General features: G+C 38.3%; 1 protein-coding gene across 1 annotated transcript in view; it reads left to right on the top strand.

The window, feature by feature from the left end:
- Positions 1 to 15676, top strand: part of LOC145991789 (dynein axonemal heavy chain 7-like) — a 208974-nt gene that overhangs the window by 174932 nt on the left and 18366 nt on the right. The window lies entirely within an intron of this gene.

The raw sequence follows: 15676 nt of genomic DNA, 5'->3' as shown, positions 1-15676 counted from the left end.
TTGCACTGTGAAATGGTAGTAGAATAAAAGTGGCTTCACAATAAGGAAAGAAAGGGGAGGTAGCACTTGTACTTCTCTTATTCATATTCTAATGTTTAGCTACGTGACCTTGCCATCTCATATTATGTGAAGTTTTGTCTCTAGTAAATCTTTTTTTTTTATTTTGGGTGGTTCTACAATAATCAAAAAATAAGGGAATTCATTGTCCAAGAAGAGTCAGATGGTTTGGGGTGTGTAAGCCCACTTAAGGAAGGGTAGCTAAGTGTATAATGTACTGGATGAAATTGAGGGTTGAGCGAAGAGTCGGCAACACACCATCAGTTACTAACAGACAACATTACCTTGTTTAAAATACAGGGTGCCCATAAGTCATACCTTTTAAATTAGAAAATATTTTTTTTGTTGGCGAGATTTATAAAAGGCTTGTTCAAGGATAAAAATACTTGATCTCTAAGGAATTCTTAATTTGATTTTCGTTTACATTAATAGTGAGGGTTTCTTATTTAATTCCTTTGCTGCCCAACTACAACTGGAGCTCCTAGTACCGTAGGCGAGATGCACGAAGGGCCTTTTGTTTGGAAATTTTGAAATTGTTATTTTAAGGGTGGAGTCTGGGATTAAGGTTTGGGGGTCTTTTGTGGTGCCATTGGCAGGGTGTTGACCACACCATTAGCACACTGTCTAATATCAAAATATTAAAAATACTCACCAAAATTCCACCCAGAACTCAAAAGATGGACACTGTGTTAGAAATTAACCTGAAAAAGGGAGAAAATACTTTAATAAACAGAATAAACTTAAAGGTGGCAACATGTCTGTGTGAAAAGAAGACATTGCAACACTGCCAACCCCTAGATAAACAATTCCAGTGTTCATCTAGAGATCGGCTACTTTTCCCCCTTCCCACCAACCCTTACAGTAGACCCCGGTCTTAAGGTGAGTGCTGGAAGCATCCAGACGTTAACAGGTCACCTGTCTTCTTGTCGGACAGGCACCATGAAATAAAAATATCAAAATATTAAAAATACTCACTAAAATTCCAGCCAAAACTCGAAGATAGTTGTGGTGGTAAAAATTAACTTGAAAAAGAGATCAAACTTGTATGGAATGAAATGAGAGATGGTAACAAGTCTACCTGAAAGAATAAACTGTGAATGATATCTCAACACTACAGAGATTTTGCAGCAAAGTGCCAAGCAGCATGCAACACTTGTCATGTCAGTGTGAAATCTCCCTTATGATAAAACCTGCTCCCAGGGTGCATCCATATATCAAGTGGCTCACAGGTCATAACACTGCCTCTCTTCCAAGTAGACATAAATTAACATTTAAGGAAATTTTGACATACAAACAAGAAAAGATGTGGTAACCAAAAGTCAACATAAAGCCCAGAATTCTTTCATAAGGGGAGTGGAGATATTCGTTTGATATAAAGAGCTTAAAAATTGAAACCGTGAACAGGCTTGGGTAAAGTATTATGCTCACTTTTGTGGCTGAGTGGTCAACTTACCATCTTGCCATTGAAGGTTCGTGATTCAAGTCCTGGTCTGTTTCTTTGTGAGTGTGTCTTCATCAATTTCATCTAATAACCGTTCATCCTCATCATGATTAGCCACAAGTAGCAGAAAAATACAGATGTGAAAACATATCAATTTACAAACATGCCCATCAGATGTTTCCCTTACTTCGCGCAACAGTATTTTTTGTGATAAAAAGTTCAGTAAACTTCGATAGATGAAAATTAATTCACACAGGTAAAGATTCCTAATGAAAACACTAACAAAATATACAGAAATAATTAATACATGTCTCCAATTGGTATGATGCACTGGTTTCCATCTTTGTTAGACACTCTTGTGTTAACTCCCGTTCTCTCTAAGCTGTAAAGAGGAGAAACACTCCTGCAATGTTGCACAGATTTGTAACATTAAAGAGCAACAGAATTATCAAAATAAATTTGTAACACTTTGTTGGACAGCCGTACGTGTACATACATGTATATCTAAGACTTAAATCTTACGCTCTGTCCCGCGAATCTCTGGAGCGAGTGAACGAAAACAAGTCTCTTCGCAAGTGGTGACTTGAGAGGGCTCGACCAATGAACTTGTGAGAAGGGAAGCTACCAGCTGTTTGCAGCAATACACATTGCTTTGCTCCGCCAACTTGCTTTCTCCCCTTCTTTTCTGTTATGCGCAACCTTGCCCTAAAGATTACAGAGACAGAGTATGGTATTAATATTATTTAAGTTATGGTAACTTATTGTATGAATTATGAACTCTTATCCTTGTCAGTAAATTAAACTAAACCCCTTGTTACAGCCATTCTTTGAGGGCCAAGGGGTACCAAGTGGCTTTCCATTGGATGATGCGTGGGGTCCGTGGTCACTTAACCCACCCTCGATTTCGCAAGGATTTTTTTTTTTTTAATGAAGATTATGTGTTGCTAAGTGTGAAGAAAGACATTCTGGAGCACGGAAAGAAGTATTTAGTACTGTATGTTTCTAGACTGGCCTGCTTGTAGAGTGGTTAGCAGAGCATGCTACTGCACCAAGGGTCCCAGGTTCAAATCGTGACCTCGGCATGGGTGTTCTTTGTGAGTGTCCCTTCTTCAGTTTCATCATATAGTCACTAATCCTCATCTTTTCGATTAGCCAAAAGTGGCAGAAATGCAAAGAAAAAGAAAAACAAATCAGCCAATCATAGAATGGGCTACTTCTTTCTTTCAAGTGACTTCCTGATTGTCCTCTTGATGCTGGGTTAACACAAAACTTGGAGCCTTCTATCAAAAATTCAACCCAATACATGTGTACAAAGTATAATTGTCCAGCTTAAAAAGGCATATGAATACATTCAGTATTTTCCTTTTAAAATAAACGGGCAAGCATCCTGAGTTGTCGACATTTGATGTTGTCACCAAAGTTCCCAAGTTCGAGTCCTGGCATTGGCATCTTTTGTGAGTTCCCTTCATATATGTAATCTTAAGCATTACTCATTCTTACCATCATGATTAGGCAAAAAGTGGAAATAAGGAAATGTACAATAACAAATATGTAAAAATAGTGGTGAAAATTGTTTTAACTTCACTTTGTGCCCAGATAAGTCAATAAGGTCTAGATGAGTTCTAAACCACCATGTAATTTGTCTCCGCCATTTTGAACCTGAGACCCCTTGATTAAAAAACACTACATAATATGGATGCCCCTAATAAGGATATGTTAGAACCTATTTCAGTCACCCTGTTTTGTAGACATTAATTATGGAGGCAAATGAACCATTCAAGGTCTTCATGATATTTTATCTCAGCACTGTATACCAGTACTTAATTGTTACTTGCAGGAACTTTCACATTGATCCATCCCTATGAAATTAATGCTAAAATAGTTACTGTATGATTTATGTTCCAATGTCATCAATGAATCAACAATACTATTCATTCTTATTTCTCATTATGGACAACACCTCAACTTCAGTTGCTCAGTAATCACTTTAAAATTCCTAACTTCCATTCATTGTTTTTTCTTGTAACAATTGCTTTTAACATTTCCAGCATTGTTAAATAATTCAAAATATACTAGTGTCTTACTAAGAACTGTGCTGTTTCTGTACAACTTGATGAAGCAAAGTCTTGAACATCCAAATGTTAATCAAATACCTGCAAGGAATTTCAATAAAATGGCTTACAATTATGTTGAATGTATTAGTATTACTGAAAAATTAAATTTTATTGTGACATTGCTAGCTTCAAGAAGACCACTGCAAACGATCACATCGTCAAAACAACATACATATATAATATTGATTTGTTTTATTTTCCATAATAACAGTGGTATATTCTGAACCTGGTTTACGACAATAATTTGTATTTTTTTTGCACATATATATTTTATACTAATTACAAACAAATAGAACACCAATGCAAACATACAAGTAAAACAAAAACAGAAGTCCAAACAACTTTACATTTTGCAGCAATTTCATGAAAAAAGTTTAACAGTGGTATACCAGGTAAAATAGGAGAATACTAACTATCTTAAACCTGAAGGTTTGAGGCTGCAGCAACACAAGCCTTCCATCTGTACTTATCCTGGTCAAGATCAATCCAATCTTTTTCATCCTTACCTAATGAGGCTCTTTCATCTGTACCTAACGACCAGTATAATCCTCATAGGGTCATGTATATGTTGTTCTGTGTTTTGTCCTTACCCAAGTGCCCCTTTACAGCCTCAGCTTTTAACCCAAGTAAGAATATTTGAGTCCCTCAACATTACGTATATTTTAGTTATGGTAAGGCGCTGGACACCGTATACTGTGACGGGTGCAAAATAGCCTAAGTGCTGATGCATCCAAAATTTCAAATTCAGTGTGAATTTTGCATCCTTACCGATTTTCTTTACGTCCATCTCAATGTTATCCTTCCACCTTCATCTTGGCCTTCCTACAGGTCTCTTACCATCAGGTTTCCCAACAAGAATCATGCAATTGCTTCTTTCCTCTCCCATTCGTACCATATGGCCTACCCACTGTAAATCTTCTTGATTGAAGAATACACTACTGCATAATAAGTGTCTTACAAAATGCCTAAATTGTGCAGAATATTTATCTTTCTTTGGTAGTACAATAATTCCTTATTTAAAAAAAAATACTAAATATAAAATGCAAGTCATTTGTGAGGTGAAATGTTACTTATGGGTCAGAAATGTGGTTCCTTGGCAGAGGTTGTCCCCGGTTCGAATCACAGCGTGGGCATGAGGGTTCTTTGTGTGTCCCTTCATCACTATCACTTCCGTCATATCATGACTCATCAAAAGTAGCTGAATGTAACGTAAAATAAACCAAATCAATGAAAACCTTGGTAAATGCTTTTTATGCAGTGTAGAAAGGGGAGAATGGGGTTTACAGCCTCCCCACCTTAAAAATTAATGTCAAACTAAAATTATATACTTCACACATACATGAAATTCTGGTCCATTTTGATGTGTCACATGACACCTTTCCATTTAAAAAAATTAAGTTGATTCCAAGATTTTGTGCAAATAACAAAATAACCAATTACGCAGGAATGATTGGAGTTACATTAAAACTGAGCTCACCATGATGTTTCTTGTCAACTTCTAGCCCATTTTCATATATTACATGACCAACTTTTCATTTAATAAAATAACATTGACTTCAAGATGGCGGCCATTTTGTAGGATCGCCTGGATAGTTTTATACCTCACCCACATCATGTTTTGCAACATTAGATTTGTTTGCATCAGCTCGTCTGTCTTTTAAAGAGATGGTTCTAACTATTGGCCCACCTTGTATACAAGTCTATGTAAATATTTTAAATATATGTTTTAGCATAACTAACGTAACTCTCTAGCCTTCTTAAATCTGAAGATTTATGGCTGCAGCAACACAAGCCTTCCATCTGTCCCTATCCTGGGAAAGATCAATCCAATCTTTTACATCCTTACCAATTTCCTTTAGGTCCATCTCCACGTTATCCCTCCCTCTTCGTCTTGGCCTTCCTAACCAAGTTATGCAGTTTGTTTTCTGTAATAGTCATAAATATAATCATTGTTACTCTGTTGACAGTTGTAATCAATTAAGAAAAGTCTTGGTAAAGTGCAATATCAGTTGTTTTTTTTAAAATTCAAGTGTGTTTTATAAATTAGCATAAATTTTACACACAAGCCATCAAACCCCCACAACTTTTTTTTTCATAATATGTTAGAACATACTTAGAGAATTAGTGAAACGCACAAACAGATAAGTTCAAAGGATCACCTTTTACCAAAATATTAATTAATGCAATTTGAGGTTTTTTACAGTAACAAACATGTTTTGTTTATGCAAAATCTTTTTTCGCAATAATGGAGAAAAATATGTGAGTCTTTGGGCATTTTTATTTGATTCTGCATACTTTGATTGGCTTACAGAAAACATTTCATGAAGCTACGAAAATTGCATGGTGAAATATAATTATTCTATTAATGCACTACAATCCTGCAATGAAGAGCCAGGAGCAACATGTATTAGCAAATCCTGAAAACTTTGACCTCCTGTAACTGTAAAAGTATAAGGCCCAGACAAGAGAAAATTGATGCAGTTTCTTACCTAGGTTATAAGTGTACAAAATTTCTTTGAAATCAATGTCGGTGGGTGATACGGCCTGTTCCTTGGAAAACACGAATGGCTCATTAATTAATGTTTGAAACGGATTGATTGTAATGGATTTTACCTTTGAGAAACAAACTGTATTTAAACATTTACTTTGCAAACCACATGTGATAGGTCTGTGTGAGGGACATGGATATGCAGTTTAATATCAGTATAATGAAATAAAAACCAGATGTTGAACAAAGAACATATTTAATTGAAAACTGGACATAGTCACATACATTGTACCACACACAGAAAGCCAGTAACAGAATATATATCTCTATGGTTTCATTTCTTCTAGCCATGAAGGCCAAACCTTGTAGCCATACACTAATACCTGCACCTTCCAGGTGTTCCAATAAGAAAAAATCAGGTGTGTTTATAGCAGTAGCAATGTGGTGGGTGGCAATTCCTTGTAGATGCACTTGGAAAGGAGTAAAGTGTGCCAGTAGTTGGTCCTGGGTATCCAGTTCTGTCTGTGGTGGTTCTGGTACTGTCCCACCGTGGTTGACTGAATTTCCTTCTGGAGATGAAATATCGTCAGTGTTGCATGTAACACATCTCTTCAACCACCTGGGGTGTACCACTTGTGTGACTCCCATCTTCTAGCATGATCTCATAAAGGATACTATCCTGAAGACGATGAACAATAACTCCTTGAGTGTAATTTGGAGTATCGTGTTCAGGGGATTGAACTTAAATGGCTGAACTGATGGAGAAGGTACCATACCTCGATGATGAGTCTTTCTGAAACCCAGATAGCACGTAAGTTAACTGCAAGTTAAATCGAATGTTGATTTAACTTGCAGTTAACTTACATGCTATCTGGGAACTGTTTCGCTGATGTCCTGAAATTTGAATGGAGATTCACAAATACATCATTGAGTTCCCACCTAAACCTGGACCAGTGTTGTAAGACCGACACAGCTGGTAGGCTTTCCTGGCCTCCCAGTTGAGTGTTCCGAAGGATGAAAAGGAGGTTGGCAATTCCCATATCCAGTTCGAGTGTGCTCAGGTTGGGTTTGTAAGTTATGAGCTTGGTAATGCTGGTCTTGACAGTACGAACGTATCGTTCGGCTAAGCTGTTGGTAGAGCTGTGATAAGGCAGTGAAGTGATATGTTTGATCCCATTCGTAAGGTAGAAGTTATGAAATTCGACCAAAGTGAATTTTGCCCTGATGTGTTTGGCATCCCTAGAGTGGAGGAAGCACATAAGCCAGTGGATCATTTCCTTCATGTCCAAAGGTTCGTGTGAAAGACATGGATATGCAGGTAAATATTAGTAGAACGAAATAAAAACTAGATGTTGATCAAATAACATATTCAATTGAAAACTGGACGTATGTCCGAAACATTCACATACATAGTAGGACAATACAGACAGCTAGTAACAGAATACATATCCCTGTATGATTTCTCCTCTAGCCATAAAGTAGCGATGTGACGAAGCTGAAAATTTACCTATTCCGATACATAAGATTATTAAACAAAAATGGGATGTTATTTTCTGCATGACAAAAATAAATTTGGTATGTACATTTCTATTGCATATACAGGGTGGGTCAAAAGTCGCAATACACCTAAATAAAAGAATCCACTGTGGGGATAGGTGTCAGTGAGTGTTGGATATGCATGTTGGGGGTGGGGGAAAACTTTATGATGAGGTTGATCTTGACGGCCGCCATCTTGAAGTCTGCCATCTTGAATTCAACTTCATTTTTTTAAATGGGAAGGGGGTCGTGTGACACATAACTTTAGGCTAGAATTTTGTCATTAATTAAATGGTGTTGTCCATTTTGATGTATCTTTATTCGTGTAGGAGTTACAAAGGTTTCTTTTTTCAAATTTTGAAAAGTAGCACACTTTACATGATATGCTCGATGTGGCCTCCTTCATGCTGGACAGTCATTTCCATTCTCTTCTGCCACTCCGTATGCACACGTAACAGGACATCTGGTGTAATAGCTGCACATGCATCAATGATCAGCTGTTCCAAGTGGCGAAGATCATTGATTTTGACCGCATACACCACGGCTTTGAGGTGGCCTCATAGGTAAAAGTCCAGGGGAGTGAGATTGGGGGATCTTGCAGGCCACTCCACTGGACCTCGACGGCCAATTCAGCGCTGTGGAAACTGTTCGTTGAGTAATCGACGTACCTGCAGACCGTAGTGAGGTGGTGCCCTGTCGTGCTGAAACCATAAGGGGAAGTCACCATCCTCCGTCGCTATGGATGGGAACACCAGCTCCTCCAACATCTCTTTGTAGCTGTCGGCATTCAAATTGTTGTGGATGAACACAGGACCAATGACTCGTGTTCCCAAGATCCCGCACCACACCATGACTTTGGTATGTCCAACCATCTTGGATGGATCAGTCCAATGTGGGTTACTGTCTGACCAATAACGCAGGTTCTGCTTGTTAACCTCCCCGTTAACGTAAAAGTTAGCTTCGTCTGTAAAGAGCACATTCTGGGCGAACTGTGGGTTATCTGCAAGCTGTGCTGTTGCCCATTCCGCAAACTGAAGCCGGCAGTCAGGATCGTCTTCAGAAAGGTGGTGTAATAACTGCAGCTTGAATGGATGAAAATTATGTGTCTTCAAGATCCGGCGTATGGAGCATCTGCCAACACCAGTCACATCAGACATGCTATGCACACTCCTTGTGGGACTGAGGGCGAAGCTACCTAACACGGCGATGGTTGTCGCCTCATCTGTTGATGAACATGGCCTCCCAGACCGTGGCGTATCTTTCACACTCCCTGTGGCAGTGAACCGGGACAGCAGTGATGCAACTGTGGCGTGGGAAATTGGATGTCGGTCTGGATGGCGAGCGTTGAAATCGGCTGCAATGGTGCGAGAACTTCTTTCCCCTGATATTAGGATGATCTCAACCCATTCAGCGTCGCTTAGTTTCATGTTGTCCTGTCAACCTGCAACGAAGAGAAAACCTTTGTAACTCCTACACGAATAAAGATACGTCAAAATGGACAACACCGTTTAATTCCTGAAAAAATTCTAGCCTAAAATTATGTGTCACACGACCCCCTTCCCATTTAAAAAAATGACGTTGAATCCAAGATGGCGGCCGTCAAGATCAACCTCATCATAAAGTTATCCCCCACCCCCAACATGCATATCCAACACTCACTGACAACTATCCCCACAGTGGCTTCTTTTATTTAGGTGTTTTGCGACTTTTGACCCACCCTGTATATTCTCAAGAGATGCGAATGTACATTTGCATCTACAAAAGGTTATGTGAACCTAAAGATTTAACATTAGTACAGAAGCAGTTCTTTGAAATGCAAAATGAATTCCTGTTCTGCCAGATTCAACTTCAGAAATACGAGATTTGGAAGCACTTCAGGAAGCAACCTACTTCTTCTCTTATCGCAAATCTGTTCAGCAACACTGAACACTCAATCACTGAATACTGATGCAGCAGGTATGCACAAGTATTTTCTCAGCACTTGCTTCAGTTTGAATACTCATTTTTGAATTTCCAATACAACAGCAGATCCTGGTTCAGCAATGTACTGTTTTATTTCCGATTTATAGTTAGGTTGATCCTCTGAATGAGAGTTTGCAATAATTTTATTACAAAAACTCTACAATAATGACGAATCATAACCAAATTTTAAAATAAATCTTGCAAAACTAGAATATAAAACTTATTAGAAGGTAAAACTCTAGTGTAATCTGTACCGGTTTAAATATCAGATTTTTGCCGTTTCCGATACCGATGCCAATATGTCAATTTCTGCCAATTTTCATACATCTGTAATCGGCTTCAGCACATCTCTACCGTAAAGGATAAACCTATTAATCATACATTAATACCTGGACAGCGTGAATATGAATTATATGTTTTTATTCACAAAAATTACAACTGTAAAATATTGCACAAAATTACAGGCTATTTATAAATATATTTGCTTGGTAAAATTATTTTTAATATTACCAATACTCTGATATGTGTACATTGGCCAAAATCAATAGAGTAGTGTTTAACCTGACCCATCTTTATTATTATTAATTGTTGTTATTATTATTAATAATAATAATAAAGAAAATGAGAATGATGTGGTTATGAGGGGGAAAATAAATTTAAAATATAACAATTTATTGTGTAATGCATACTCTGGAAAAATTGAGGATTCTGGAAAACTCCAGGAAAATTCATTTATTTATTTATTTACTGCCCTCAACAGAGGTAAACCTCCAATTACAGACGACAGATAAACGTACACATACATTGGTTTACACAGAAAAGAAACTTAAACAAAACATAACAGGGTGTCTACCAGTCAAGAATGTCAAGGAAAGATCAAGAAATTATACTTTTCATCAAGAATGTTTTTGTCTTTTTACAGTATAGTGAACTTATATTGTTATATACTTGACATCTGCGTGGGCAGGCATGACCCGCTGCAAGAACGAATATCCACGTATCCCACCTGCCACCTGCCTTCAATCCACTGCACATGGTGGAGGGACACGGGCTGTCATTGTCCCTGCTTGGTTCTTTGCTGGATGGGATCCAACTGCGGTTGCAGACTAATGACTCATGCTTGTGCTGGAGCAGGTATTTGCAGTTCATCTGGGAATTTAAGCGGACAGTCGGCACAGTCATGATTATTCTTGGCACAGCGCTATAACAACAATGTGACGATAACTGAGGAGACTGTTCAGAATTCCCAATGAAACCTACATAAGTAGATTCAGCATTAAAAAACATGTATTTGACATGATTATTTCAAACTCCGTTCCAGTACAAAATAAATTGTAAGCATAAGTAGCAGGATACAGAAAGGACTGAGAAGAGTCACAATTTTCAAGGTTGGAGAAATGGCGTAGTGGTTAAGGCAGGTGCTTGCAGTAGTGAGGGTCTTACGTTCGATCCCCACTTGAGGCAACTTTATTTTCAAATTTTTTTTTAATGTCTCATTGCATTTTTATAATTAATTAGAACATATTGGTAAATTGAATAAAAGAAAATGTAACTGATTTTCCATTCTTATGAATTCGATTTTATTTCTTTAAAACTATCGTCTTAGCAATCGCTTAAAAAAAATTGTCTGGTTGTAAGACCAGAAATCGAGAACATTTATTATATGGATGTTTAATTACGAATTTGCTGACAAGCATGGCAAAGTGGTTAGTACAGCGTGCTATGATGCTAGGGATTCCAGGTTCAAATCCCGTCCCGGGCATAGGTGTTCCTTGTGAGTGTCGCTTCATCACTTACCATATCAATACTCATCCTCAATGTTGCATTTGCCAAAAGTGGCTAAATGAAAAATCAAAATAAATTACGTATTTATGAAAGATGAAAGAATACTTTTTTATATATAAATTGTGATGCTTTTGAAGTATTTATTACAAAATGCAAAAGGGGAATATTTTGTTTTGTAGGTTTGAAGGTTGTCAGTAATTCGATCAAGAAGAAGTAGCCTGTATGTTGGACTGTCTTGTTTAAAATCACAAGATTTTAGAGACTCTTGAATCGGTCTCTAATAAAACACGATGTTAGAGTTGAAATTTCACTTGGTTTAGGACCATGCTATAACCGCACTAGAGACTTGTCCTGTTAAATTTGAATCCTGCCATAACAACTTTTAGGAAATTCATTTTCTTATATGGATAAGTGCTTTCAAATGGGCACTCCAAACTATTTAGTAGAGGCTATGAATGCTTCCTATGTCCTTCATGTAATTGTAACACCATTGACGTATCCAATTATATCTGACCTAGATTTGTTGTTAACTATTAAAACATTGTTACCAGTACTACAGTATGTTCCCTGTTATTTGAAATTAATAAACCTATCAAACGGGAAGTCACTCGACAGTCGTTCACATTTAACGTTTTCGAGATTTCTCCTGAGCAGCCTTTTCATGCAGTGACATTTATAATTCGAACATTGTATTATCAGTTTTAACATTTGCCTGTAACAGATTCGCAATGTGTATATTGAGTGTCCTGTATTCCCTGTCCGCCCCTGCTTCCGATGCCCGTGCTCCCAATGCAGTAGACAGCGATGGTCGTCGGCTGCCTGCCTGCTGTTGAACCACGCTGGGTACTGATGGACACCTGAAAACATCCCCTTCAGATCGGCGAGTCGGTTTGGTTCACGACAACAACTGCACAGGGTGGGAGTGGGCAGGTATTTCTTCCCATTGCGGCAGGCGGGCACTGTATCACATTTGCAGACCTCTATTATATGCCTGTACTGGGATTTGATGAAATTAAATATTTGGAAATCTTAAATTTTATTGAGTTGTGTTTTAGATTTATTCAGTTTGTTTCATAAGAATTACATTCTTGTATGGGTGAAGTTTTGTAAAAATATTAAATAATGTGGCCATTCCCTATCCACAATGAAGTTTGAATCATTAATTTTCATGTACATTAATAACACAGGCCTGCGAAATTGAAGTTGTTGAAAAATACAAGAGACGTGTTCGCTGAGTTTTATGTTATTGGGTGTACTGATTTCGAAAATAACCTCCATTTTTTTCCATCACGTCAGGATTTTTTGTAAAATCGATATCAATATTTTTGCTAAAATCCTATGTGAAAAGGAATTTTCGCGAACAATTTTGCATGCACTATCTGGCAACAGTGGTTTTGATGCATTTAAATCTATGTAAAATCGATGCTTGGTGATGCAAATTGATTTATTGGCAATTGATTTTATTTTTTATAGGTTTAAATGGAAGAAAACCACTGTTGCCAGATAGTGCATGCAAAATTGTTCGCGAAAATTCCTCTGGTCGAGAGAAAAACACAAACTTCCCTTGCGTTTACACTTTTTACATCCCATTATGGTGAAGTTTCTAGAAAAAAAGCACCAACGTATTTTGTTCATTTGTGTTTATTAAGGTAACGTACATAAAATAGACGATTGACCACGAGGAGCAATGTATGTGTACATGAACGTTAGACACAAAATTGTAAACTGAACAAACAACAAAACCAAACACAAACAAAGTTTATATTTACGTACGTACCCTTTTGCCTTTGAAACTTCTTTTTGACATTCTTCTTTTATATGCAATCTCAGGCCTCTCTCGTGTTAACATCCAACAGTAGTCGGCGAGCATGTTCTTGTCCCATCGTCCTTGATATTTGCGCTCCATATCTTTAATATCTTGGTGGAACCTTTCACCCTGTTCTTTGCTGACTGCTCCTAAATTTTCGGGGAAATAGTCCACATGTGAGTGAAGGAAATGTAGTTTGACACTCATGGAGCAACCCAACGCTTGAAATTTGTCCAGCATATTCATAACAATTGCTTTATAGTCAGGATCCTTGTAATTCCCCAGAAATTTACTGACCACATCTTTGAAGGCAACCCAAGCTTCTCTCTCCTTTGTTGTCGTGCTAGTCTCAAAGTCTTTATCCTTCATGAGCTTGCGGATATCTGGACCAACAAAGATTCCCTCTGTCAACTTGGCTGCAGATAAACCTGGAAACTTTTTGCACAGGTATTTGAAACAATCGCCATCTTTTGGAATAGCCTTGACAAATTGCTTCATTACACCTAATTTGATATGCAACGGGGGTAACAATACTTTTTTTTGGGTCAACTAAGCTGTTCCGAATCACATTCTTGGTGCTGGTTCAAGATTTTGTCTTTTAGCCCATTCTTTCTTGACCCAATGTTGAGTCTTTGCACGGCTGTCCCACTCACAAATGAAGCATGGGAACTTTGTATATCCACCTTGTTGACCAAGAAACATGGAGATAACTTTCAAATCACCGCAAATGGTCCAACTGTGGTCGGCATATTTTATTTTGTTGAGGACGAGAGCCAGGTTTTCATAGTGTTCTTGTAAATGTACCGAGTGTGCAACTGGTACAGATGCATACTGGCTTCCGTGATGAAGAAGGACAGCTTTCAGGCTCCTTGTCGATGAATCTATAAACAGCCTCCATTGATCTTTATCGTAGGTGATATTAAATTTGCTCATCAATCCGGGAACATCAGAACAATAGACCAGGTTCTCTGCTTCCTCAAAGTACTGAACAAAGTCCTTTTTTCGATTCCTGTACCAATAAAACGTGGTTCCTTTGGCCAATAAATGTTTTTCTTTCAATCTGGAGCCCAACAATTCAGCTGCCTCTTTCGAAAGACCCAGATCTCTAATCAGATCATTAAGTTCAACCTGAGAGAAGGGCTGAGGTGAATCGCCTCCAGAGGGCTTATATTCGGTATCGGAGCCTTGGCCGTCTGGATGTTCCGAGTCTGAAGACTCTGAAGAGATGACTGGTAATTCAGTTGGAGGCAAAAGCACTGGCACATCAGGTCCATGAGGCCGATAGAATGTTCTCAGGATAAGAGATTAGCTTGTGATTTTTTCGGTTATACCCACGGACATGGCAGGCACAAAAGTACCAGTCATCACAGTGGTTCCTCGGCTCCCTCCATGTCATAGGAATTCCAAAGCGTAAAGCAGTCTTCTTTCCGTTGAGCCATAAGCGTAGATCATTGAGACACTGCACACACACTTTATGAGGAGCCCACGATTTGTCCTGGTCTCCGAGTTTCATGCCAAAATACGAAAGATAAAGTTTTCTTACATAGTTTGTAATGCTCCTCATGCGATGTTTAAGAGCACTATATTCGCCGCATATGTAACAAAAGTCATCTGGCACATTTTCACAACGTCTCGAACTCGAAGCCATGGTTCACGAAACGCACAGAGGAAAACACCAGTTACAATTGTTTTTGTGATACAGTTTGCACTTGTCACTGTATCAGCGCACGCACGACACTACACATGAAAGACAAATTGAGACGAACCTACAAATTTCCACGTCTTTTATCTTACTATGAACATGGTAAGTACTTGATCTGCTGGGTTAAAGAGCGATAAACTGAGTCCCTCATTAGGACATCTGTTTTATATCGTTTCTGCTGCCTCCAGACAAGTCACGAGAATTCAGTCTTAGGAATAACACGTTCAGGATCAATCCAGATAAAGCTCGACACAACTGGAAGGTGACTGCCGATTACGCTGGCTTAGTGAGCGTTCCTGCACAGTCGGCGAACCAAGATAAGGATTTGCGCGACGCTATTGGTCGAGAGCGATTGCGACGGGGAGGGAGGGACGTCGATGGGGGGAGTCACCGAGGGGTAACGTTTCACCATGGTAGAATGATGGTCAGGCAGGGAGGAAAGATATTCCATGCCTAAACAACATATTAATGGTAAATGTTCATACAAATCCAAGTACAATTAAATTTTTCAAGAAAACGTGACGTGATAGACATTTTTCTTTATTTTTTTTTAACTCAGCACCACAAAATACATAAAGTTCACCTATAACTTCCCTTGTATTTTTTTCATCGCAGGCCTGTGTAATTAAAGCAAGTCTAAGTCTTGTTAAAGTACAGCTTCAGTTTTCATCTTAACCAACCTTGTGGTGGGTGCTTATCATCGAATCAAATATCTATTTTCAGGGAGGGGTGGGGATTAAATAAATGTTAAGAGAAAGAGAAACAAGGTCAAGAAAAAGGAAAG

Source organism: Lepisma saccharinum, chromosome 8 (genome assembly GCF_977018435.1).
Source record: "Lepisma saccharinum chromosome 8, izLepSacc3.1, whole genome shotgun sequence".
In the NCBI taxonomy this organism is placed as follows: domain Eukaryota; kingdom Metazoa; phylum Arthropoda; class Insecta; order Zygentoma; family Lepismatidae; genus Lepisma; species Lepisma saccharinum.
This window is presented reverse-complemented; position numbering and strand designations above follow the sequence as displayed.